A 25193-nucleotide genomic window follows, 5' to 3' on the forward strand; every position below is an offset into this window, starting at 1 on the left:
TTTCTCCTGAAATTCATATGCTGAGGTGCAACCCATAAAATCATGATAGCAAGAGTGGAGGGTTTTTGTCTGTCTTTTCCACAGCAAACGACATTCTATGTTTACCCCTGTGGCATAGTATTCAAGGATCACTCATGGTGGTGCTCCAGCACTGACTTTATGTGGTTCCAGGGATTTAACTATTGTCAGCCACGTGTAAGACAAGCACCTAATATGCTGTGCTATTCCTATGGTCCTGAATAACCCTTTTGAGGTTATTAATAAATTAACAAAATTAGAAAAACTACAGAACTATTTTTGCCACCTACAAAACAAAAAGTGAATCTTCTTTTGATACCAAATCTGTGAAACTTACTGATTCTGGACTTCCTAACCAACACAAGAATGAGAAATAAATATCTGTAGCTAGGAGTAACCCCTTACCATCACCAGATGTGGCCCAAACACCAAAATGTAAATAAATCTCTGTAATCTTCTAAGTCCCTATGAATATGGTTCTTTTACAAATACCCCAATAGACTAAGATACTCAGCCTACATCTTTTTAGGTTAAAATGTTCAATTAACAAACTAATCAATACCTGCTATGTGCAATATCTAGATCTTGAATAAACATTAGTACACTGTATGTTAACATCACTGATTATAGAATTTAGCTCTACCTATATGGGATATAAATACTTTTAAATAAGTGTTGAATGAATTATTTCTTTCAAAGACTGACCACAAGACACCTAGGTTCAAAGAAAGCTAATAAAAAATTTGGAAAGTATATCAAAGAAGACCTAGATATTTAAATTATTTTGCTTCCCAATCTAGGGCTACATTCATGAAAGAAGACAAAACAGAAGATGAAAGTTATTTTGCTAAATGGTAATGGTATTTGCTCATCTTATTCCCACATCAGTATGGATTTGCAAGGATACTGAAATCTTGTCTCCCATGTTTTTATGACATAAAACCCCCTTTTTTTTTTTGGTTTTTGTTTGTTTGGGTCCACACCCATTGACAGTTAGGGGTTACTCCTGGCTATGCACTCAGAAATCACTCCTGGTTCAGGGGACCATATGGGACGCCAGGGTATTGAACCGTGGTCCATCTTAGGCTAGCACTTGCAAGGCAGACACCTTACCTCTAGCGCCACCGCTCCAGCCCTGACATAAAAACCCTTTTAAAACTAAGACAGCCATATTATCTTAAGATAAGATAGCTGGAAACCTCAGTTCAAGGTCTCAGACTCACCACTACTGAGTCCATTAGGCACCAATGCGTCTCTTTAGTCTTCCCACCCCATGGGTCACCCTCATTCTCTTCATCTGTCCTATATTCCCTAAGGATATCTGGTGTTTCAGACTGAAGCCTCTGTTCTTAGCAGTGATAATTTTGATGCTTTCTCAGGAAGATTAGAATAAAATATTCCTTAACGTATCAGTGAAGTGTCAAAACCATTTTCTTCTAGTCTAGAGACTAGAGATAGGTCAGAAAAGAGGGTACTTATTTTGCACATGTCTAGTCTTGGTTCAATGTGGCTCCTTAAGAGCATCATCAGGACTTATGAGATGCACAGAGCAAAATGATCTGTACATGATCCTGCTAGAATAGGATTCAGCAACAAAAATAATTTTTCTCTAAAACAATTTTAAAAAATAACAGCCTATGTCGGTCTTTGTCTCTTACAACTTTCTACTATTCTGGTTACTCTTGAAAGCATGTGTTACCACAAGAAATAAGTTATAATTTAATGACTAGAAATTATAACATTCCACACAGCTATCTTCCTCCCTTTCATACCCTAACTCTTCTTTCTTTCACACACACACACACACACACACACACACACACACACACACAATTGTCATGGGTAGTACACATGGAAAATACATGAAATCTCCAAGTTCTTCCCCATAAAACTTAGCCTAAAATTCTTTTTCATTTGGCTATTCCTGACTTACATACTTTGTACCAACCATAATAGTTATTCAATAAATCATTTTACAGGCTACCCTGAGTTCCACGATCTAGCATATGTTCTTGCATGTGTCCTGGCTGAGTGTAGGTAAGCGATGTCTCCCATTTTCAGAGACAACTGAAGAGAGAGGCAGCTATAGAAGTAGACTTGTATTCTCTAGCCTTCTTCCCAGAGTTAAGAGTCAAAACTGAAATTCCTGCTGGGTGTTTAGATGGCATTCAAAATTGGCTACACAATATACATTTTTTTTTTTTACCATTAAAGAGTAATGGGGAAAAAGGCAGGAAAAATTTTGTAAAAGACATAAACAATAAATGGAAAACATTTCTTTCAGAGACTCTGACCAAAGTTTCTTAGAATAAAGATAAATACTAAATCTCAAAATTGGCCAGAGACAGCACAGTGGATAGGGCGTCTGCCTTGCATATGGTCAATTCAGGTTCAATTCCTGGCATCCTATGTGGTCCCGGAGCCTGTCAGGAGTGATTTCTGAGTGCAGAGCCAGAAGTGCTCCCTGAATTTCACAGGGCATTGCCCAAAAATCCAAAAATAAATAAATAGATAGATAGATAGATAGATAGATAGATAGATAGATAGATAGATAGATAGATAGATAGATAGATAGATAGATAAATAGACGGATGAATGAATAAATAAATCTCCAATATATTTATTGTTTTGCCTGTATTCTAACTTTATACCTTGTAATTATCATACAAAACTGATTTTAGGGCAGGAGTGATAGCACTCCAGCATCCCATATGGTCCCCTGAGCCTTCCATGAGTGATTCCTGAGTGCAGAACTAGGAATAACCCATAAGCATGACCCCCACACACACACAAAATAAAACTGATTTAAATACAATTTAATTGGGAAAAATAAATAAAGAAATAGAAAGATATATATAGCTGCTGGTAAATCTTCGAATAGTACTTCTGATTTACCTTTTTCTAAAAATAAAATAAACACTTGGTGAAAATTTAAGACAGCATAATGAATGATAAAGTGTCACTTTTTCTCACCTATATTCCAAATATAATAGCCATTTATATAGGCTCTCAGAAATCTCTCATGAACAAGCACATTTGCACACGCAAAACACCCACAAGGTCTGAAAATAGTTGAACTATAGTATAAATGAGCTAAATCAGATGCTTTCCCCAGTAAAGAGTACTAAGTCATAATAAGTAATAAGTGATATGCAACATTGAGTACAATAATACACTTCAACTTTGATTAGAAGAATAAAAGTGACATTTTTTAAAAAAAAGTATTTATAATAAACTGGAAGGTTTTGGCATGGAAGAGTGAGCAAATTTGTGTTCAATGAAACTTCTTAGTAAAACATGTTTAAGCTATGCTTAAGTCTGTCAAAATAAAAGTAACTATTTTCTTTTCAAAGAACAAAGCAATTTACCGTTTTTAAGAACATGTAAGGCATTCAGCTTATATTTAACTCCATAATCAGAACATCTAATGCCATTCTTTCCATCAATACCAGTTAACATTTCAAGTAATACGTGTAGCAAAATCACCTACCACACTTCTCCAATTATGTTTTTGGCCAAAAATTAATCTCCTAGGTGGGAAGGTTACCTTTAAAAGAAATATTTCCATGTAAATATATGTCTTACAGACATCTTCTAGTAAGATTTGGTCTCAAACAAGAAAGCCAAAATTCAGTTTTATAGCTTAACTTTTCTGGTTACCTTCTATGGGAACCCTAATAAGTAAGTATCCCTCCTTCTCTTGCCAATCATGTATGCTGCATTAGCTAAGAGATGGTGTGAACTAGAATGAATTACTAAGGTTGGCTCTCTTCCATTTATATGATATATACTTACTATTGATGACTTTATCCTTAATTTTTCCAATATCACTCTGTTCGATGGCTTGTTTAATATAGACCCTGAAGAACCTATCAAAGCACAAATTATTCCTTCTCTACCCCCAAAACATAAACTAATAAATGTTAAATTAAAATATAGAAAACCATGAACTTCATCTCATTAATATTATTCTAACTCTGAGACATGCCTATTTAAAAAAAAGGAAAAATAAAAATTTGAATTATATATGACATTTTTTTTACCTTATCTATAAACGGTCAACTTTTTGTTTTGTATTATTTTGTTTTGGTTTGGGAGCCATTCTAGGTCATGCTCAAGCAGTTATAATTCCTGGCACGCTCAGGAGATCATATAGCATGCCAAAAATCAAACGCAGGCCAGAGCATGCAAGACAAGCACCTTACTTACTGGACCATCTATCTGGCCCCTTAAATCTAACAACACCTGCATGAGTCAATCTAAAATATATTACTGTTCAAATTTAGCATGTAAAATAAACAAACAACATACAGGTTTATATATACTAAACCTAACACCACAAAGCAATGTAGACAACAAAGCAATTGTAAAGATTCTTGTGACTAGAGAAAACACCAAAAGTTAAATTATGGCCTCCCTTTCCAGATAGAAAATGTAAAACTGCAAACAACTTTTATTTTTGTAGACACCACTCCTCAACAATGTTATGTACTCTACTTATAGTTGGATCTTTTCATGAAGCATAATTAAAATATGATGGAAAAATTTAAAGTAGGGAACCATGTAAGAAATGCTCTGACATCTTGGAAGTCTCTTAATACTCATCCCTGTTCATAACTGGAGCATGTTACCCCAGATCCTCTCAGAAACCACACAACCTCTTCTCTGGTCTCCCCTGGGTGAAGGGAAGGAACTTGATGTAACTTTTCAGTACACTGAACCAAAATAAAGCCAATCACACATAAAGTCCTAGTCCATCTCTAATGGTAAAATCCACAAGGGAGGTATTAACACCCCCCCCCCAAGAACTCAGAGGTCTGGTGCCTGCTGATGTAACCCTGATGCTATCTACATCTTCACCAGTCTCCAGTGGCACTGACGCTTCCAGTGTACTGACAATTCAAAGAGATGGGCCACATGGCTAAACAGATGTGATAATTAACCAAACAAAGATATATAAAGATAATAAATGGTCATTCAATCAATGCCTCAGTGAAATGTAAATTTAGCATGTAAACCTGGGAAAGGACTCAAAGGGTCTTCTTCTGTGTAGGGTACTGAAAGTTTTGTACTCAATTCTAACAATTTTCAAAGTCCAAGAGATTCTATTTTAGAATCTAAAAAACAAAGATAAGATTATGGGGCCAGAGTGATAACAGCGGTAGAGCATTTGCCTTGCATGCTGCTGCCAACCAAGGTTCCATCCCTGGCATCTTATATGGTCCCCCAAGCCTGCAAGAAGCTATTTCTGAGCACAGAGCTGGGAATAAACCTTGAGCACTGTCAGTGTGGTCCAACCCCCCAAAAATTTAACTGAGAGACATGTTTCTAAACTGGAAAAGAAAATCTAAAAGTTAAATAATTATTAAATTATAGAGTTAAAGTCCCCATAACTTCTCAGTGTTCAGGCAAGAATAAGCATCCTCTACAGATGTTGACGGAATAAAAATTAGCACTGTTGTTTGATTCTCCAAAGTTTCTGCTTCTGAGGCTCGGGAGAGATAACATAGAACAGTGGAAAAGTTGAACCTGGGTTCAATCCCTGGAACTAACCAAACAGCCCCAAAGTCTCAGTGAGTGGAGTACTGAAGAGAGCTAAGTACTGGTAGGTGTGGCCCCGGTGGTCCCCAGTACCAAGGAACCCCAACAGAATCACATTCACAAACCACAAATGTGGCTACCTAAATATCACTGCAAATGCCCTTCAGTTGGCTTCAGTACCACTAAGGAGGATGATCTTTTTCCCCAATTTTACTTCTTTTCCAAAACATGACACAAACTTATCAAACCAAGATTTAAACATAATGGAAGCACACAGGATTAAAAACTCTTCTGCTGTCCTTGCTTTAACCATAAAAAGCTTAAAGAAAATTGTTCTCATCTTGCCCTATCCCCCAAAATAGCCTCTGCCTTACTTTGTTCACATTTTTATATGAGAATGTGTCTCAGAAGACCAGTCCAGGAGGAAGTTACTGGCCCCTCAGAATGTAAAACTATTTTACAAAAGGAATAAAAAAACATGATTCCCTATTCTCATTCTTTATAAAAACCAAGTAAGGACTAGAGAAATGACTCAGCGGCTAGATAGAGGACATACTTTGTTTGAATTCTGGAGCATTCTGTTTCAATTAAGAATATTATAATGCATTCTTCCCAATTACTGACAGGAGTAGCTTTCAAAATAGGGTGGGGAGGAAAAGAAAACCACTTGTCACCAGGCAGAGTAGATGGTTATTTTGGGAACCTGAGTCCACCATCATCCCATCTGCCCTTGTATTGCTAATAAAGCTCTTTCTTGACTTGTCACCATAACTCCCAATCAACTGATGCTCAATGGCACTGGAGCCACATTGTCATGATTCTAATATATTAAGTTCCACGACCAATACATCAATCAAGTTGGAAGAACAACCAACAGCAGTCACTGGATGCTCATGATCTAGTGGCCAACAGAACATCAATTTAAGTACATTATAAATATAGAATAATGCATACTAACTCATAGGATCTGTGACACAGACTGAGAGGGCACTAGAATGAATGGGCAGGTTAATGGTGATTATTGGCAACCTCCTCTTTAGCTGACTCATCTGCATCCGGCCATAGGAAAAAAACTTTTGAAATATTCATTGAAAGATGAATGCTAAGAATGATGGAACTTCTGCTTATGTCAACCAAAATGAACTGGCAGGAAGAAGTACCCAGGGGAAAGAGGCGAGTTTTCACCTTCCCGAACATGACTACCCAAATGTCTCAGCCGAGTTCAACTCAACACAAATTCAATGAAGATTCAATCATCTCAGGGACTAATAAACATAACAAAGCACTGGGTACATTCAAATTAATAGTGACTTAAATCAGTAACTAGGGGAGAATACTATGGGGTCTAAATACTAAAGAATGAAAATGGAAAAATCTACTTTTCAGTTCTACCTGCCTAAGGGTTAAAAACGACATTTCTCCATTTTAATTGCAAACATTATTAAGTATACTGCAAAAGACCAGCTATCTTAAACAATTATCAGGCTCCGGAGGTCACCAATTAGAACCCTGCAAGGATTTGAATTAAAAAAAGGTTTTATGATTAGGTGAAGTAATGATCCAAGACTGAGATTAGTTCTGTTCAGACTGCACTCATTATAAAACCCATTTCCTTTGTGTGAAGATTCAATGTTTTTCTCATTTATCCTGCTGGTATTATCACACTTTGAGATGGAAATATGACTGTAATAATGATATTCCATAAAAACTTTATAAAACGAGCATTTTGTACTCTATTGCTTTCATATCGAATAAGATCAACAATGTATATTTTCTATTAGTTATATATGTAATAATATATTCACTATAGGAATGACAGGCTCTTCCAAAATCTTAGAGTGGGAAATAATAATGCTATGAATGTACATTTTTTGCTCAATCTCATAACCATAATCACCCCCTTTTACAGTAAAGAAAATAAGCACTCAAGAATCTTTACTACATAAAATCTCATTTTTCATATGAATATTGTCTATACGCTCATTTTTATAAAAAGAAATCTAAAGACAGCATCAAGCATTCCAACTAGATTCTAGAAACATAACCTTATACAATTTAAAAACACATCAACCAAACCATAGAAGGTTTCCTAGAGCAGCAAACATGGCTAAAATTCAAAACCAAAAATGGACCAGAAAATGATAAGGGGCTGTCATATTGGCCTCATAGAGTCTCACGCACACAATTAAATACAGCCCTAGTTGCCCTCTACAACAACTGTGGAGAGTTCCCCTCCCCTCCAAAAAAAAGAAAATACCCAACTCCATATTATTACAGAACATGCAACATGCCTAATAATAGCCATTTCTTACTAACTCAATGTTCCTTAAATTTCCTGTAAACTACCAAACGATATAAAAAGCTTTTTAGAAAATCAAAATACTACTTCAAAAAGCAAAACACACACAAGGGCCGGAGTAGTAGCAGTGGTAGGGCATTTGCCTTGCATGCGGCAGACCCAGAATGAATATGGTTCAATCCCTGGCATCCCATATGGTTCAGCATCAGGAGTGGTTTCTGAGGAGTAACCCCTGAGCACCACTGGGTGTGCCCCCCCCCCAAAAAAAAAACAAAAAAGCAAAGCACACTTGCTACAGAAATATATCATTTTATTAAGTGAACATTATAATTAATATTAAGATTTAAAAATACCATTTGCATTCACTTGTCATCAAACTTTTTGCAATGTTCTCTTCCATAATCTGAGGTGAAGACAAAAACAATATGTGTGTGGGGAACATGGAGAAGGAGGCAAGATCTTTTGGCTGTGACCAGGATGGAACCTTACAAACACAAGTGTTTTGAACTAAGGGAGTCAAGCCCAGACTAGATGGAACTTTTCTGTGGAGACTGTATATTGGAAACCAATTTAACCTAAAGCAGGGGTCTCAAACTCGAGCTCCACGGGCCGTTTGCGGCCCTCCCTACAACATTTTGTGGCCCACGGCCAGCCTTCAAATATCACAGTATTTGTGATTATTTGCTTACTGAATAATTGCAATAAAAAATCGCATTAGTAAGAAAAAAAATTGCATTAAACATTTGCATACCCCAAGCAGTTCCATTCGGGGTATGCAAATGTTTAATACAATTTTTTGTGATTTTTTTTTCTTACTAAAGTGATTTTTTATTGCGAATTTTCAGTAAGCGAATAATCGCGAATACTTTGAGCTTAACACAGATGTCATTTCCGCTACTCCTGCCCGCTGTCCCTTGCATTATCGGAGGCCTAAGTGAGAGAAGTTTATTACAGAATTAGATTTTGTCATACCTTCATCATGACTTCATCAAAGCCTGCAGTGAAGAGAAAGATTGATGACAAGCACAGACAATTTCAGGAAAAGTGGGAGACGCAGTATTTCTTTGTTGAGTATCCCCATACGTCTTATTTGCCCAGAGAAAGTTGCAGTGCACAAGGAATACAACTTGAAACACCATTATTCAACTAAACATGTTGAGGAATGTACAAAATATCAAGGAAATGAGAGAATCAAGTGGGTTGCCAGTCTTAAAGCATGTCTAATGAGGCAACAAGATTTCTTCAAGAAAGCAACCAAAGAGAATGTTGCATCAGTCGAAGCTAGTTACATGGTTAGAGAGATGATTGCTAAGGCAGGGAAACCATTCACAGAAGGAGAGTTTGTTCAAAAATGCATGTTACAGCTGCAAGTATTATCTGTCCAGAAAAGAAAGGACAGTTTAGCAAAATCAGTCTTTCTGCCAACACTGTGGCAGAGCACATTTCTGACATGTCAAGTGAGAAAGCCAAATTTTGATGCATACTCAATTGCTCTTGACGAGGGCACAAATATAACAGACACTGCGCAGCTCATAATTTATGTCCATGGTGTTGATTGCAATTTTGAATTGACAGAGGAGCTGCTCACAATAATTCCAATGCATGGCCAGACCACCGCTAATGAGATATTTCGGCATCTGTGTGATGCCATTGAGAATGCAGGTTTGCCATGGAAGAGGTTTGTTGGAATAATAACTGATGAAGCGCCATTGATGACAGGGAGGAAAAATGGACTGGTGGCACTTGTTCAAAAAACTTGAAGAGGAGGGTGTAGAGAAGGCCACTGCTCTTCACTGCATTATCTATCAGCAGGCCCTTTGCAATAAATGCCTGCCGTGTAACAATGTGATGTCTGTTGTTGTGAAATGCATCAACCAAATAAGATCCAGGGGCTTAGAGCACAGGAGGTTCCATGCTTTTTCAGAGGAAATGGAGTCAGAATATGGAGATGTGCTCTATTTCACCGAGGTACATTGACTCAGCAGGGGAAATGTCCTGAAAAGATTTTTTGAGTTGAGAGAAGTGAAAGCCTTCATAAAGAAGGATGGGAATGCTGTTTCTGAGTTGAGTGATCACTCAAAGAACAAATGGCTCATGGACTTAGCTTTTCTTGTTGACATCACACATAAGCTGAATGTACTAAACAAGATGTTACAAGGCGCAGGGCAGCTTATCAGTGCTGCCTATGACAACGTGAGAGCATTCTCCACAAAACTTGTGTTATGGAAATCCCAGCTCTCTCAGACAAATCTTTGCCATTCCCCAGCATGAAAGGAACTTGTGGATGCAGGCATACCATACAGTGGTAAGAAATATGTTGATGCTATTTTTAAGCTAGAGAAGGAATTTGATCACAGATTTGCAGACTTCAAAAAGCACAGAGCCACTTTCCAAATTTTTGTGGACCCCCTTTTCCTTTGATGTGCAAGATACCCCTCCTGTGCTTCAAATGGAGCTCATTGACCTGCAATGCAACTCTGATCGCAAAGCCAAGTTCAGGGAGATTAGTGGAAAAGCAGACATGCTTGGGCAGTTTTTGAAAGAATTGCCCCCAGCTTCCCTAAGCTTTCCCGAATGTTCAAGTGCACCATGTGCCTTTTTGGGAACACATATTTGTGTTAAAATTTATTCTCCACATTGAACTTCAATAAGACAAAGTACAGGTGGGTGCCCTACCCCGCGGCTGCCCCAGCACCCCAAGCAACCCACCCCAGGGACCCCAAGCCCAAGCGGGGAGCGGACTGGGTGAGTCCCTTCCCCCCATGTTGGCGCCCTACCCTGCGGCTGCCCCAGCACCCCAAGCAACCCGCCCCAGGGACCCCAAGCCAGAGCGGAGTGTAGGAGGGGTGAGGAGAACCCTGCACCTGACCCACTTTGCGCTGCTGGGACAGGCTAGGACCAATAGACTGGGTGAGATCCGGCCGGCCACCTGGACCTTTGGGTGACCTAGAGCAGCCTATCCCCCTGAGCACCAGAGTGGACCTGGGACTCCCCAAGGGCTAAGGGCAGCAGCCGGCAGGGTTTGGCTGATGGAATTTCTTCTGCTGAGGCTCAAAGGGGGCGGAGCTCTATTGACTTCCTGAGAGAGCAGGAAGGATATTGCAGGGCAATAGTACCCGCAACCATTGTGGGCAGGAACGGAACTGCACTGGCTGACAGGAATAAGGAGAAGGAAATTAACAAGACCCATGAAGGAAGGGTGACTTCTAGGTACCAAAGCGGGGGAGTAAGAGCTAGGCTCAACAGTGCCCTCCACCATTGTGGCCAGAAGAGGACCTGCACTAGCGGACAACAAAAGGGAAAAGCAAGGGATTAGACCACATAAAGAGCACAGGAGGAGCCAAAACTCAGCGAGCACACCCAACAGCCCCCTCTAGAACCACCCTTATGGAGGGGACCCATCCCCATGCCACAGGGGACAAAAGCAGGCTGAATTTAGAAGGCACAGCACTCCAAAGCACACCAATAACTGCAAAGAAATATGGGTAAATCAAGGAGAATCCTAATATCTGGAGATATATAGATAAACCCTAGCAAGTTTCCAAGTCCACCAAAACGCACAGACTCGGGAAGGAGACCTAAAAGCAGCCATGAAGAAGGAAATGCAAGAATTGATAAAAACAAATGAAAGAAACACTAGCTACCGAGTATAAGAAATCTATGGATGAACAAATCAGCCAAATTAAAGAAATGTTAAAGAACATGAGAGATTCCATACAAAAAGAATTGAAGGAATTAAAAGACAAAGTAAAAAGCCTTACGAACAGAAACACAGAGTTGGAGAAGCACAACAAATGAATGGATCATTAAGATGTGGTATTTATACACAATGGAATACTACATGGCACTCAGAAATGATACAATCACAGACTTTGCAGCAACATGGATGGACTTAGAACATATTATGTTAAACGAAGTAAGTCAGAAGACAAAAGATAAACACAGAATGATAGCACTATTCTGAAGCACTTAGAACATACACCTTACATACAACTAATACTCAACAATAAAATAACAGGGTATATCATTTTAGAAACTCCAAACACGGTAATACTCAACGTATATTCGGGAGCAGTGCCCAAAATACATGAAAAAGGAACAACACAAACTCTTGACTACACATTATACCACAAAGAAACCAGCAACAGTAGAAACAGCAGCATAGAGAGAACAGGTAAGTAATCAGCTTCTACACTAAGGCCCATAATAATCCCTTAGAGATCTTATATAGCATCACAGGTAAAGTATACTATGGGAAATCACTGACTCCAAAGGAAACATCCCATAACACTATGTTTTAATGCCTTAATCTTACTATATTTAAAATAACCTCTCAGCTTTTCTGTCCACAGGCATTCTTGGATACAAAGGGTAGACAAACTAAGATGGCATCACGGAGCTCAGTACCAAGATACCATACCCGGCTTGCAGTACGAGAATGTCCCGAGAAAACTCTTTATTTCTAGGTTATACCTTCTTTTAGGATTTGAAGCATGTGATCAGTCAGACCACTGAAGCAGCAACTGTGACGTCCAGACTTATACTACAGGCCCTGCTCATCGAACACATTCAAGCAAACTAGCATTCCCTTGCTATTTTCTCCTCTCTTCTCACTACTTTCTTTTTTCTTTTTCTTATCTTTTTTTTTTTTTTTTTTTTTTTTTTTTGGTTTTTGGTTTTTGGGCCACACCCAGCGGTGCTCAGGGGTTACTCCTGGCTGTCCGCTCAGAAATAGCTCCTGGCAGGCACGGGGGACCATATGGGACACCGGGATTTGAACCAACCACCTTTGGTCCTGGATCGGCTGCTTGCAAGGCAAACGCCTCTGTGCTATCTCTCCGGGCCCTTCTTATCTTTTCTTATCTTTTCTTCTCTTTTCTTTTTTTCTTTTCTCTTCTCCCTTTCTAATGTATTTTCTCTTTTCTTCTTTCCTACCCCTTCCATATACTTTCCCCTTTCCCCCTCTTTGGAAATCCAACTATCCCTTCACCCCTCAATCCCATCTAGACCTCCCACCATATTGAAACTCTTCACCCTTAGTTCTTAATCCATTAGGCATCAAGACTACCCCCAATAAACCAGCACCCAGCACCCAAGCAAAGGGACACCCAGTCAGACCCACACCTCACCCCCTGCAAGAAAAGGCAACCAACTCCCCTGCGGACTCATGCTGCACAGACCTCCCTACCAAATCCCCCTATTGTGGACTGTTACTTGAAATTGGACTTAGCTCTAAAAGTATCCCCAATGCAAGAACTCTTACAAGACCTCCCTGCTGCAAATCCTTTACCAATCTCAAGAAGGCCAGGGGGAGTGATGGAAAGGTGCCTGGGAACCCACTCACCACAAGAAAATCCCAAAAGACAATGGGGAAACTTATACTCCCAACATAAGTATAAGACCGGTATTGCACCACCTCTTTACCTACTTTTCCCCAAAAGTAAGGTAGTCTCATGTATCACATGGTTCCTTTAATTATTTTGTTAATTCATTTTTTAAATGTTTGTTCTACATATACATATGTGAGCACATATACTTTTATTCCTATTTTTATCTTGTTTGAATGTGTACCCTGTTTCAGTTTTCTTCTTTGTCCACCCCCAAATGCACTGACAATGTAAAGTAGCACCATTTCTCCCTGCAAAGGCACACCAAAAAGAAGGGGGATATCTTACACATAAAAAAGAGCTCTTATCTACTAGAGATAAGAACTCATACTTGTTTACAATACAGGGTTATCTCCCACCTTGAAAATATGTCACACAGACCCAACTCAGACCTCAGGTGATTAGAAACCATCCGTCCAGCCTTGAACCCTAGATCCCAGACATAGAATCGACACAGTTCTTCACAACAGCTACAGGAAACAAATCCCAGCCGGGACATCCTTAATACCGCTGGGCCACCAACAAGTGCCAGCTCTAATATGATATCCTAACAACAAAGAAAATGGGAACAACTTGACCTAAAAACAGGCTATCCTACCTCACCAGCTAATGACAAGACAAAATCAGAAGACTTGTCACCCTTTGGTCAGTCCAAAAGCCAAGACCGCGATTTACAGATGACTGGCTGCTAGAACCATGACTGGACTGAATATATCTAGAGACCAATAAAAAAGCCCTAGTCTAGGGTTTGAAATACGACCTGCACAATAACCATGATCCCCAGTTCCAAAGGTCTGGCAGAGACAATCGCAACGGAATGGGGCTTCTGGAAACACAATGAAAGATGCTATCCTAAGTTCCATCCTAGGATCAGTGCAAAGACCAAGACCACCAACCACAGAAGATGGATTAAAATGACACTGAGTGAACAGAACTTCTAGAACCACAAAGAAAGACTTCATCATAAGTCCCACTCCTGGACCTGTGCAGTTACTGAGATTTCTAGATACTGAGGTCTTATTTCATCACCCAGGACGGAGCAGAAATTTTCCAAACACCACGAAAACACCACTGGTAGAGTAAATGAACCTAAAAGGAGTCTATAGTTAATCCCGTGACAATATACCCAAGGGTGGAGAAACCCCAAAGAGCTTAGGCCAAGTGAATTCCTTTTCGAATGACCCCAATATTTACTGTGCCAGTGTAGGAGGGGAAAAAAAAGGCAAAAAGCACAAAACATTTTTTATCTTTTATATATTTTTTTCTTCATCTATTATTATTATTTTTTTTTATTTTTATTTACCTATCTACTTTTTGTTGATTTCTTTGTTTTGGTGTGGATATTGAAGTTGTCCCCATTTATATTTATATTGTTTTTTTTCTTCTTTTCTTTTCTTTCTTTTTTTTTGGGGGGGTCACACCCGGCAGTGCTCAGGGGTTTTTCCTGGCTCCAGGCTCAGAAATTGCTCCTGGCAGGCACGGGGGACCATATGGGACGCCGGGATTCGAACCGATGACTTTCTGCATGAAAGGTAAATGCCTTACCTCCATGCTATCTCTCCGGCTCCTTTCTTTTCTTTCTTTAGGTGCTCCGCCATGTTTTTTAACTCAAGACCATGGATTTTTTTGTGGTGCCTATCATTATCACTGGAGTGTTCACTGGATATTTGACACTTCTTTTTGTACTGTTGGGGTGTGTCACCTTCTTTTTCTCCATCTCTCAAACCGATGATGAGAGCCTGTAGAAGGATTCCGCCCATTTTCAGCATATTTACCCCAATTTATTACTTTTATCTTCTTCAAATAAAACCACATAACTTGAACTATATAGTCCTTCCTCCCAGTTAGAGGGGAAAATAAGGGAGGCACCAACACCAAGACTACTAAGTACAGAGGGGACCACATATTCTCGCAGCCCCAGGGAGGAGGATATGGGAGATAGGACGAACACTGAGGTGTACGGAGGACAAATCGGTGATGGGAACCCCCCTGAGGATTTTTTTTTGTGAAATCCCTTATGCGGCCCTGCCTCACCCCGACTTTGCCTCCTGCGGCCCCCAGGTAAATTGAGTTTGAGACCCCTGACCTAAAGGAAACTGAAAGTACAAACCTAAAGATATCTATGCCACTTTGTGCACATTCAAAATGAAATCATGTTGAGCATTTGCTCAACTGTGCAAGCCCAGTTTTTACCCTTCAGAAACAAGTTTTCGTTTAAAAAACTACAAAAGGCATGCATTTTGCTATGCTTTCAAGTCTACAGCCTGGGCTGATTAGATTGTGTTTCTGAACTAAAGCTGAGAGACTAAACTACCAATAAAGCCTTTCTAAATAGCTGTAATGACACATTTCGATAATTAAAGTTAAATAAGAACGGGAAGTACCTGAGCACAGACATACACCACTATTAAAAATGACATTTTTCTATGTCATTTTAACAGAACACTTAGCCATAATATGACATTCTCCCTTCACATTTTATACACTGCTGCTTTTTATGACTTGGATGCTCTTTTTTCAAAGGACACAATGCTGCTAGAGGTTTTACTTAAAAGAATTTAACATCTTAGATGTTTTAAGCACATGAGAAGAATAAATGAACTCACAAAATTTATAGAAAGCAGTAAATATTTCTAGGTCAAAAAATAAGAGGAAACTTCAGAAAAAGTTGTAACTTTAATTGAAAGCAAATACTATGTGTAGGGGCTAAGCAATAGCACAGCAGAGAGTGAGTTTGCCTTCCATGTACCCAACAGACTTGAATTTGATCCCCTGCATCCCACAGGGTTTCCTGAGCCTGCCAAGAGCAATTTCTGAGCACAGAGCCAGGAGTAACCAACACTCCAGAGGTATCTCCAAAACAATACCGAACAAAAACTATGTGTAGCAGCACAAAACTTTGCAGGTGCATGCAATGCTTTCAGAGAACAAGGAACAACAATGATATGACATCAGTATAAAGAGGACAAAGCGGAGACAGTCACGTAGTGTCTGCAAAGAGCAAAGAACAATAACATGTGTAACATCTGTACTAAGTGGAAGTATCTGGTGATAAAGAAAGAAAAATTGAGATGGACTCAGAAATTTTAATGCTATGCTAAGTAAGCAATTCTGGCTTGACAGAAGACATTTATATGGGGCAGAGTCCGGAAGAGATTCTTTTCTCAGAAAAAGAGAAAATTGCATCATACAGCACTGCCAGATGGCTGTTGTATTCTTATGGTTTGGTTTGTAGTGATATTTGTGAGACAGTTAAATTACTTAAATAAAGAAGCTCAAAGAATCTGAATGAAGGTATGATTAAAAAATGAATTCTGGAAACCTGAAATGGCCTACCTACCTACATCAGAAGATGTAGGTACTTCTTGCAAAATATGCTGATTGAAATTTTAATGAAAATGTACTGCATTTATACATATAAGGGCACAGGTTAAAATCTGCATAAGGGACAACATAACACTTATGTCAAAATATTTTCCTATGAATGTTTTTTTAATCAGAAAAATTCTAAAACCAAAATACCAAAGAAAATTTTATTATATAGTATCTACACAAGAAAAATAATAACAACAAAAAACCCTCTCACTACAACTTTCCTACAAGCAAGGAAGAATATGACTAAATTTTGGCACTGTTATAATTTTTGCTGTTATAATACAACTTTTTCTCAAATCTATTCATTCTTATTTCAAATTCTTAAGTTATCTCTTAAATGTTTGGATATCTTTAAATTTTCTTAATATGTACATTTCCTCCAGAAATTAATTTTACAATTGATAGAAAAACTTTGACAAGAACTATACTAATTTCATATGAACATTCAAAATTTTGAATAGGAAGGCATCACTTCTTTATAGGAACAAGTCAAGTATTTTCAATGATCTTAAATTCTCAGAAAGATAGAGCACCCCAAAATGGGTGAAGGCTTAGAATTCAAGTAGCACAGTTAATGTTTTTAAAATACATGAAGTACTTATAAATGGAATAGTCATAAACTATGCTGAGTATAGTTTAAGGAGAGAGGAGATACAAGTCAGCATTTATAAAGAGCAAAATGAGTAGCTGACAAAGGAATTTTAGGCATATTTTATACAGCTTGTCTTAATAAATCTTCCAGGGAAATAGACAAATACAGGATGGCTTTTTCCTATCTATCATAAAAGATATGGGTACTAAACAATTATTGTTTAAATTCAAGTTCTAGGGAACTATATTATCACATATTTTGGTAAGAATACAGAATCCAAGTGTCATATATTTAATAAAGGTTTTGATACCTGGTTAATCATCATATTCATCTTTCCAAATAATTCACCTATTGCAAAATTGTAACATAATCCCAATTCAGTATAATGCTTTGTAAGTAGCATTTGGGGGGGATGTTTTTGGTTTTAACTTTTTTTATTTATATTTAAATGTATTACATACATGATTGTGTTTGGGTTTCAGTCATGTAAAGAACACCACCCATCACCAGTGCAACATTCCCATCACCAATGTCCCAAATCTCCCTCCTCCCCACCTAACCCCCGCCTGTACTCTAGACAGGCTTTCTATTTCCCTTGTACATTCTCATTATTAGGATAGTTCAAAACGTAGTTATTTCTCTAACTAAACTCATCCCTGTTTGTGGTGAGCTTCATGAGGTGAGCTGGAACTTCCAGCTCTTTTCTCTTTTATGTCTGAAAGTTATTATTGCAAGAATGTCTTTCATTTTTCTTAAAACCCATAGATGAGTGAGACCATTCTGCGTGTCTCTCTCTCTCTCCTCTCTCCCCTCCCTCCCTCCCTCCCTCCCCTCTCTCCCCTCTCTCCCCTCTCTCCCCCTCTCCCCCTCCCCCTCCCCCTCCCCCTCCCCCTCCCCCTCTCCCTCTCCCTCTCCCTCTCTCTGACTTAGAAAGACGGAGAATGGTTTTAACTTTTTATCCTTGCCTAGCATGAGAAGGTAAGAATAAGTGAGGGCTTATTCCTAGTTCTGGACTCAGAGATTCTTGGAGGGGAATAGGGGACCAGGTGAGAGCCAGTGATGTTGAAACAAGGTTATTAGGATGCTAGGCAAACACTTTACCTGCTGCACCATCTCTCCTGCCTTGTAAGAAGCAAACATTGAATAAATTAATAAGAATGTTAAATGATTATAAGGTTTACATTCCCTGTTGGTTTGTCCAATGGACTAATTAAGTAAAATTGTGAAAACTGTATTAGTTTCTTTTTCTCTCTAAGAAATATTTCCTGAGCCCTCTGACAATTCCTACTTAAGCCAATGAAGAAGAGTAATTATAAAAGAATATTTTTAAAGAAGTTCATGTGAATGTGACGGGGGCACTGTGCAGGAAAGGGAAAGGCAGGAATGTGTTTCCTTTCAAATAATTCCTCTCCAAATAAATCTATTCCAAAGACAGAGCTTTATTTCTACCCAATTCAAAATATGTTTTTATAACCTTCAAGCACCCTAATAAATAAGGCCCTCAAATTGAACTTCAGTGGCATAGTCAGAGTTACTTCTTGGTCTTTGAAAACAAAAAAACTGCAATTATCATTTAAAATATAGAAGATGAAACAATATTAAATTTACTTTAGTTGAAAAAAATTATTACCCAATCACTTTTTAATACCTCTTAATTTTTGTTTCTTTTGCTGACCACTGTATAACATTTAAGTTACCGTATATACTTGAGTATAATCCAACCCGAGTATAAGCCGACCCCCACTAATCTTGCCCTAAAAACTGGGAAAACTTAATGACTCGAGTATAAGCCAAGGTGGAAAATGCAGCAGCCAGCCACTGGTAAATTTCAAAAATAAAAATATATACTCAATTACAAAACAATTACAATTACAATAATTGAGGAATCAGTAAATAAATAAACACATGATTGATATATTGTATACCATTAACATACCACATTAACCTATAGTATTCAATGGCAACTTTAATAAAGTGAATAAAACATTTAAGACAGTAAAGCAATGTAAATAAATGGTTAAAAATTCTGAATCCTTATACTCCAAAACCCCTCCCTGATTCTAGGATTCAGGATTTATAAACATTTATTTACATGACTTTACTGCCTTAAATGGGTTTTTCACATAATTAAATCATTGAATGTTATGGGTTGACTAGTTCAGTTCAGCTGTTTACCTATTCAGCACAGCTGCAACTTGTGGACCGAGCTGAAGCACGGCCCCCTCCAGCAGACAGCAGTAGATAACTAGAGACTATGTGCATTAGATTCAAAGCATGGGAACTGAATCAAATAATCTTTATGAACCGAGTATAAACCACATTTGGTTTTTGGCACAAGTTGTGCTGAAAAAACTCGAGTATATACAGTAACTTCCCTCTTATATCCATGGTTTTGGGGAAAGCTTTTATCCCCCTTCCCAGTTAAGTACTCTGTTCATTAATCCACTTAACAAAAAACAAAATCATTACAAATAAATAAATAAAAGAAGATGTCTAGACAACTGGGGCTAAAGCAATAGTATAGAGGATAAAGCTTTTCCCTTGCACATGGAAAAATTGTCAAGTCCAACCTAGGTCTGTCCAATCCTCAGTACCCCTTTGAGTCCCCCTGAGCACTATCAGGAGTGATCCCTGGGTATAGAGCTAGGAGTGAGCATTGAACACTGCCAGGTATGGCCCCCAAACAAAACTAAATATAAGTAATGAAAAAACCAAACAGTAACTATACTCAATATATCAGTGTTAATTCCATCACAAGATGAATAAAAGTAAATTAAATTATGAAAGTCTTTGCACAGAGCACAGTGTACATGAGCCTTCAAATTTGGCTAGCTGTCATGAACCTTTTGGGGAAGAGAAATAACACTCCAACTAATTAGAGACCTTGTCAATAAGTGTGAGAGAAGGGGTGCTGGGAAAAAAATTGAGCTCCGAGACAGAAAGTTCCTCACCCCTTCTCACCTCTCCCCTTCTATGGAGGTAGTACATACAAGAGACCCAGCCTTCATCCAGAGATGTACTGTATTTTTCATACATTAAGACACACTTTTTTCCCCCAAAAGATGCATCATAATGAGCAAATGCTGCCTGGAGCTGAAGCCTGAGTGCCGGGGAAGAGAGACAGTCATAATGATTCTTAATGTCACGTTGACTGATGTTCACTTAACATGGTTGAAATCTTATTCTGTTATAATTTATTAAATATTTTAGTACACCATTTGCTTTAGGATTTTTTCATGTTTTTCTCGTCTAAAACCTATGTGTGTCTTATGGTTAGGTATGTCTTATAGAGCAAAAAATATGGTATGTGAAGAAATCTAGTATGTAGAGTGGTCAGAAGTGACTAAGGAAGTGGACACTCAACCCTAGGACTGTGCACTCATATTTGGTGCCTACGGCATGACTCTGGCTGCCCTAGGGACAAATGAGGCAGATAAGAAGAATCTCCATTAGACTAATGAAACATTTAGAAGACATTTCTTCATTATGACTTGATAGAAAAGCTCCTTCAGGTTTTTTTTTCAGCTTCTTCAGAATTATAATCTACAAAAATGCTTATAACGTTTAAGGTGCTAACGTTTACACCTCAAAGGCAACATAAAATCATTGTAATATAATTAGATTTATTTTATGCTTGAGTATACAGAATATACTGCCTTGATGACAGAGCCAAACAGAACCCTTATATGGACATAACACTTAAAGAAACAAAGCAATTAATCATAGAATAGGACAAAGAAAAGGAAGTTATATTCAGTAATGGTGATTTAGTGCAATAGGACAGAATTGCTTCCTACATTATCATCATATATAAACCATCTGACAATGAACCAATTATTAACAAGAGTATAGTTTTGAGGTCAAATACATCTAATAGTAAAAAGAATAATTGTTAGATCTTTTTCTTTCTCTTTTTTCTTTCCTCCCTTTTGACAAACAATACTAACCATTACCTGACTAATTTCATTAGCCTAATGTACAATAACAAGAGGTAAAAAAAAATTGTGTCAAGTCTTCATGAGTAAGGATAGAACTACATTAAAAATAAATTTATAAATGAAAAAGTGAAAATATATGATCATCAATATCATATAATCGGAAGAAGTTTAGTTATTTTAACAAGATAATTCAAGTTCACTATGCTAATAAATTTGGTGCCTCAACATTGAAGACCAATGTTACTGCCCTCTTTAGGATTTCCTTGACCTTAAAGGAAGATGATAATCTAAGCCAGAAGACTCATTACTGTTATGATTGTGAAGCCTGGAGCAGAAAGGACTCCACTTTGTCAACTTAAAGTGAAGTTTCCACTTAAGGCTAAGAAATAAGATTAAGTTCCATGTAAGGGCTAAGTTTCTATCCCAACAATATGATGAAGACCCTAGGGCCCTATAAACCACAATTTACCATCCTAGACATCTGGACAAAAAAGGACAGGATAAAACCCTAGAAACACCCCAGACAACAGTCAATCAAATTAAAGGTCAAAACTTCCAGCTTCTAGCCCTATATAACTAGTCACATTTTATGGGAGGTGGCCCTGATCAATTAATTTGTAGCTTGCTGATATACGAATTATCTTTGCAGTTGTCTGGTCTGATCCTTCAACTCCAGACCGTAACAAGAATAACACTTTTCCTAATTCAATTTAGTTTCCAAACCAATTTTTAAACTAAATAAACTAACCAAATCAAAGTAATGTTGGATATGTTGCTTTTTATAATGTTTCACATATACAATGGACTCTTCATATAAGTTCCTCAGATTAAAAAAAATTGGAAAAGCAGAGATTGTCCCATACTACTTGACTGCAACAAGTTTCCTATGAAACTCCAATATGTCATAGTATGTTCCTGACTTAAGCATATGTATATAGAAAAAGTATTGCTCAAATCTAAGCTCAGAGGTGCAGAGGGTAGCCAAAACATACTGCTGAATTTTTATTGATATTCAAAGGCAATTTAGAAGATATTTTAATAAATCATGCTAGAACAACTAACTATGCAAAAATATATACAAAACTTCTTATTTATTTCTATTACTATATCATAAGAATCTCTAGTTGGCTTTTGGCAAGTGGTTATCAACTCAGCATTTATTTCTTCAAAGTATAAAGTAGAACTTAAAACCTATCCTTATATAATTTGTGATGTTCCTATCACCAAAAATAATTATAAACAGAAAAACTCTTAGTATGCAGCTAAGTTTATTACATTACATTAGCTATCTACAGAATAAAATAGTATATATGTCAAAATTGATAAGTTGTTGGCTGAAAAATTAGTTTATTCATCAAAGACCCATGAAATACACAAAGCATGTGAACCATAGCACTGTAAACCCAAAGGTTTTAATTAAATTTTTGGATTCTGACACCTTCAGTCAATAAGAATCATCTAAAATCTTAAAAATTTCAAAGCGATATTTTTGTATTTATTTAAATTTTAGGCTGTTATGTTCAGTACTTATTCCTAGCTCTGAGACTAGATCAGTCTGCAGATGCTTGGGGGAACATAAGCAATACCAGCGATTTATCATGTACAAAGTAAATGCCTTAACCCCTGTACTATCTCTCTTTCTCCAAGATTTATGTATTAAGAAATTTTTTAATTTTATAATAATAATTTTATTTTGACCAAAGTGGATTACATATCTTTCACAGTAATATTTTAGGTACATATTGACATTGAATCAGGGGAATTCCCACTACCAAAGTTGTCCTTCCTCCACCTCCATTCCCAGCATGCATCCATATCCCCTTCCTTACCCCCAGGGCTGCTAGTATAAGTGGTCCCCCTATGTCTAGCTTGTTGTAGATTGGATATTGATTCTGTTGTCGTTGGCTTTGGATTTGATGTTTAAGTCTGATAATTTTTTATTACTACTTAGTGATCATACAACTGTTTGGTCTTGGTACCCTCCATTTTTTCCCCCTCAATTTACGAGGCGGAACAAGATGGTTCAAGTTATGTGATTCTGTTTGAAGGAAAGAAAAAAATAAAATGGGGCAAAAATCAAACAAGCAAAAAACGGGCAGAGTCCTTCTAGAAGTCAGTTTACTCCTGGCTATGCACTCAGAAATCGCTCCTGACTTGGGGAACCATATAAGACACCAGGGGATTGAACCACAGTCCATCCTAGGCTAGCATGCTCAAGGCAGACGTCTTAAGGCTTATGCCACCACTCAGGCCCCAAGACTACTTCTCTTCTAATGCACATCAAATGGAAATTAAAAAACGTAAGAGAAGGGCCAGAGAAATAGCAGGAGGTAAGGCGTTTGCCTTGCATGCAGAAGGACAGTGGTTCGAATCCCAGCATCCCCAATAGTCCCCCAAGTCTGCCGAGCAATTTCTGAGTGTAGAGCCAGGAGTAATCCCTGAGGACCACTGCCGGGTGTGACCCAAAAACAAAAATACAGAAACAAAAACAAAAAACATAAGAGAAAAAGAGTAGAACCTTTAAAGGTTAAGAGTATAAGTTATGAGTATATGTCTGTACAGTTTACTTATATTGAGACATTAAAACAAGAATCACCAACTGATCAGAAACGAAGATCTTCCACAATAGTGTCTGCCCAGACAGATGGTACCGAGTCTGAATGGACCTATATAGAAACAAGGTGTTCTGTGGCTGTGGAGATGAGAGCAAGCTCTCAACTAGGACCTGGGTATAAACATCATGCAAAACCCAAGCGCAAAAAGCCATGAGTTGACCATCTTAATATGAAACATTTCCATCTGTGTTGGTGATATCTTCGAGCCCTACTAGACAAACTTTGTTGAATATAATGGACTTCATATATAATACACTGCCCTTTGATCAAATATTTCCTATTGTCCCAAAGACATCTTTGATTCAAAAGACTTCATATTATATGCCTTGCCATATTTAATATTAATAGTAGAGAAAGACTTTTATTGCCATATGAACTTTTTATAATGCTAGTCTTTTGTATATGATATGTAACAAACTAATTGATGCAAGTTTTATTTTCTGTGAGATTAAGGAAGAATATATCTAGATCACACTTCATTTTTGGTTGTGACTTTCCTTGCTTTGAATATTAAGGCTTTTTTTTTTGTTTGTTTGTGCTCAGGGGTTACTCCTGGCTGTCTGCTCAGAAATAGCTCCTGGCAGGCACAGGGGACCATATGGGACACCGGGATTCGAACCAACCACCTTAGGTCCTAGATCGGCTGCTTGCAAGGCAAACACCACTGTGCTATCTCTCCAGGCCCGAATATTAAGGTTTATATAAACAAAACAGATGCTATTGATTAGCTTCAAGAATGCACTTTAGAAACACTTAACAATTAAAACAATGTTGCCACTGGCCAATTAATAAGACCACTTTAGAAGTTGTCATTGTGTATGTATATATTCACATTCTGGTATTTAGACATGCCAAAAAATTGAAATAATAAAATACTAAGAAATTAAAAAAGAGTATATGTTTAATAAAGCTAGACTTTTGAGTGCCAACGATCATTTTATATTTGTCATTTGTAGTGAATGACTGTGATTTTTTAATTGTGATCTACATTGAGAGCAGGGAGCGGGGGTCTTCCAAGAGCAGCTGGCTTGGGTGCAGTGAGTAACAGGACAAGTAGAAGGAGCCAGAATGCCTCCTCTGTGTCCCATTAAAGATGAACAGAGGCCTGAGCACTGGAAAGCTGCATACCCCTTGCACATAATTGTAAGAATTATTTTAATTTCACCAAACTTCCTGTTGAGATAAACTAGTTGAGATCTCAATTGAGATCTACATTTAAAAAAATAACCGTCAAGGGGCTGGAGTGGTGGCGTAAGGTGTAAGGCCTTGTGCATGCTAGCCTAGGAGGGACTGCGGTTCGATCCCCTGGTGTCCCATATGGTCCCCCAAGTCAGGTGCAATTTCTGAGCACATAGCCAGGAGTAGCCCCTGAGTGTCACTGGGTGTGTCCCCCCCCAGAAAAGAGTGATTCCTGAACAGAGCACCACC

At 38.0% G+C, this 25193-nt stretch overlaps 1 protein-coding gene across 2 annotated transcripts in view; it reads right to left on the reverse strand.

Annotated features, from left to right (window-relative positions):
- Positions 1-25193, reverse strand: part of KHDRBS3 (KH RNA binding domain containing, signal transduction associated 3) — a 183372-nt gene that overhangs the window by 113675 nt on the left and 44504 nt on the right. The window lies entirely within an intron of this gene.

Source organism: Suncus etruscus, chromosome 10 (genome assembly GCF_024139225.1).
Source record: "Suncus etruscus isolate mSunEtr1 chromosome 10, mSunEtr1.pri.cur, whole genome shotgun sequence".
Taxonomy (NCBI): Eukaryota; Metazoa; Chordata; class Mammalia; order Eulipotyphla; family Soricidae; genus Suncus; species Suncus etruscus.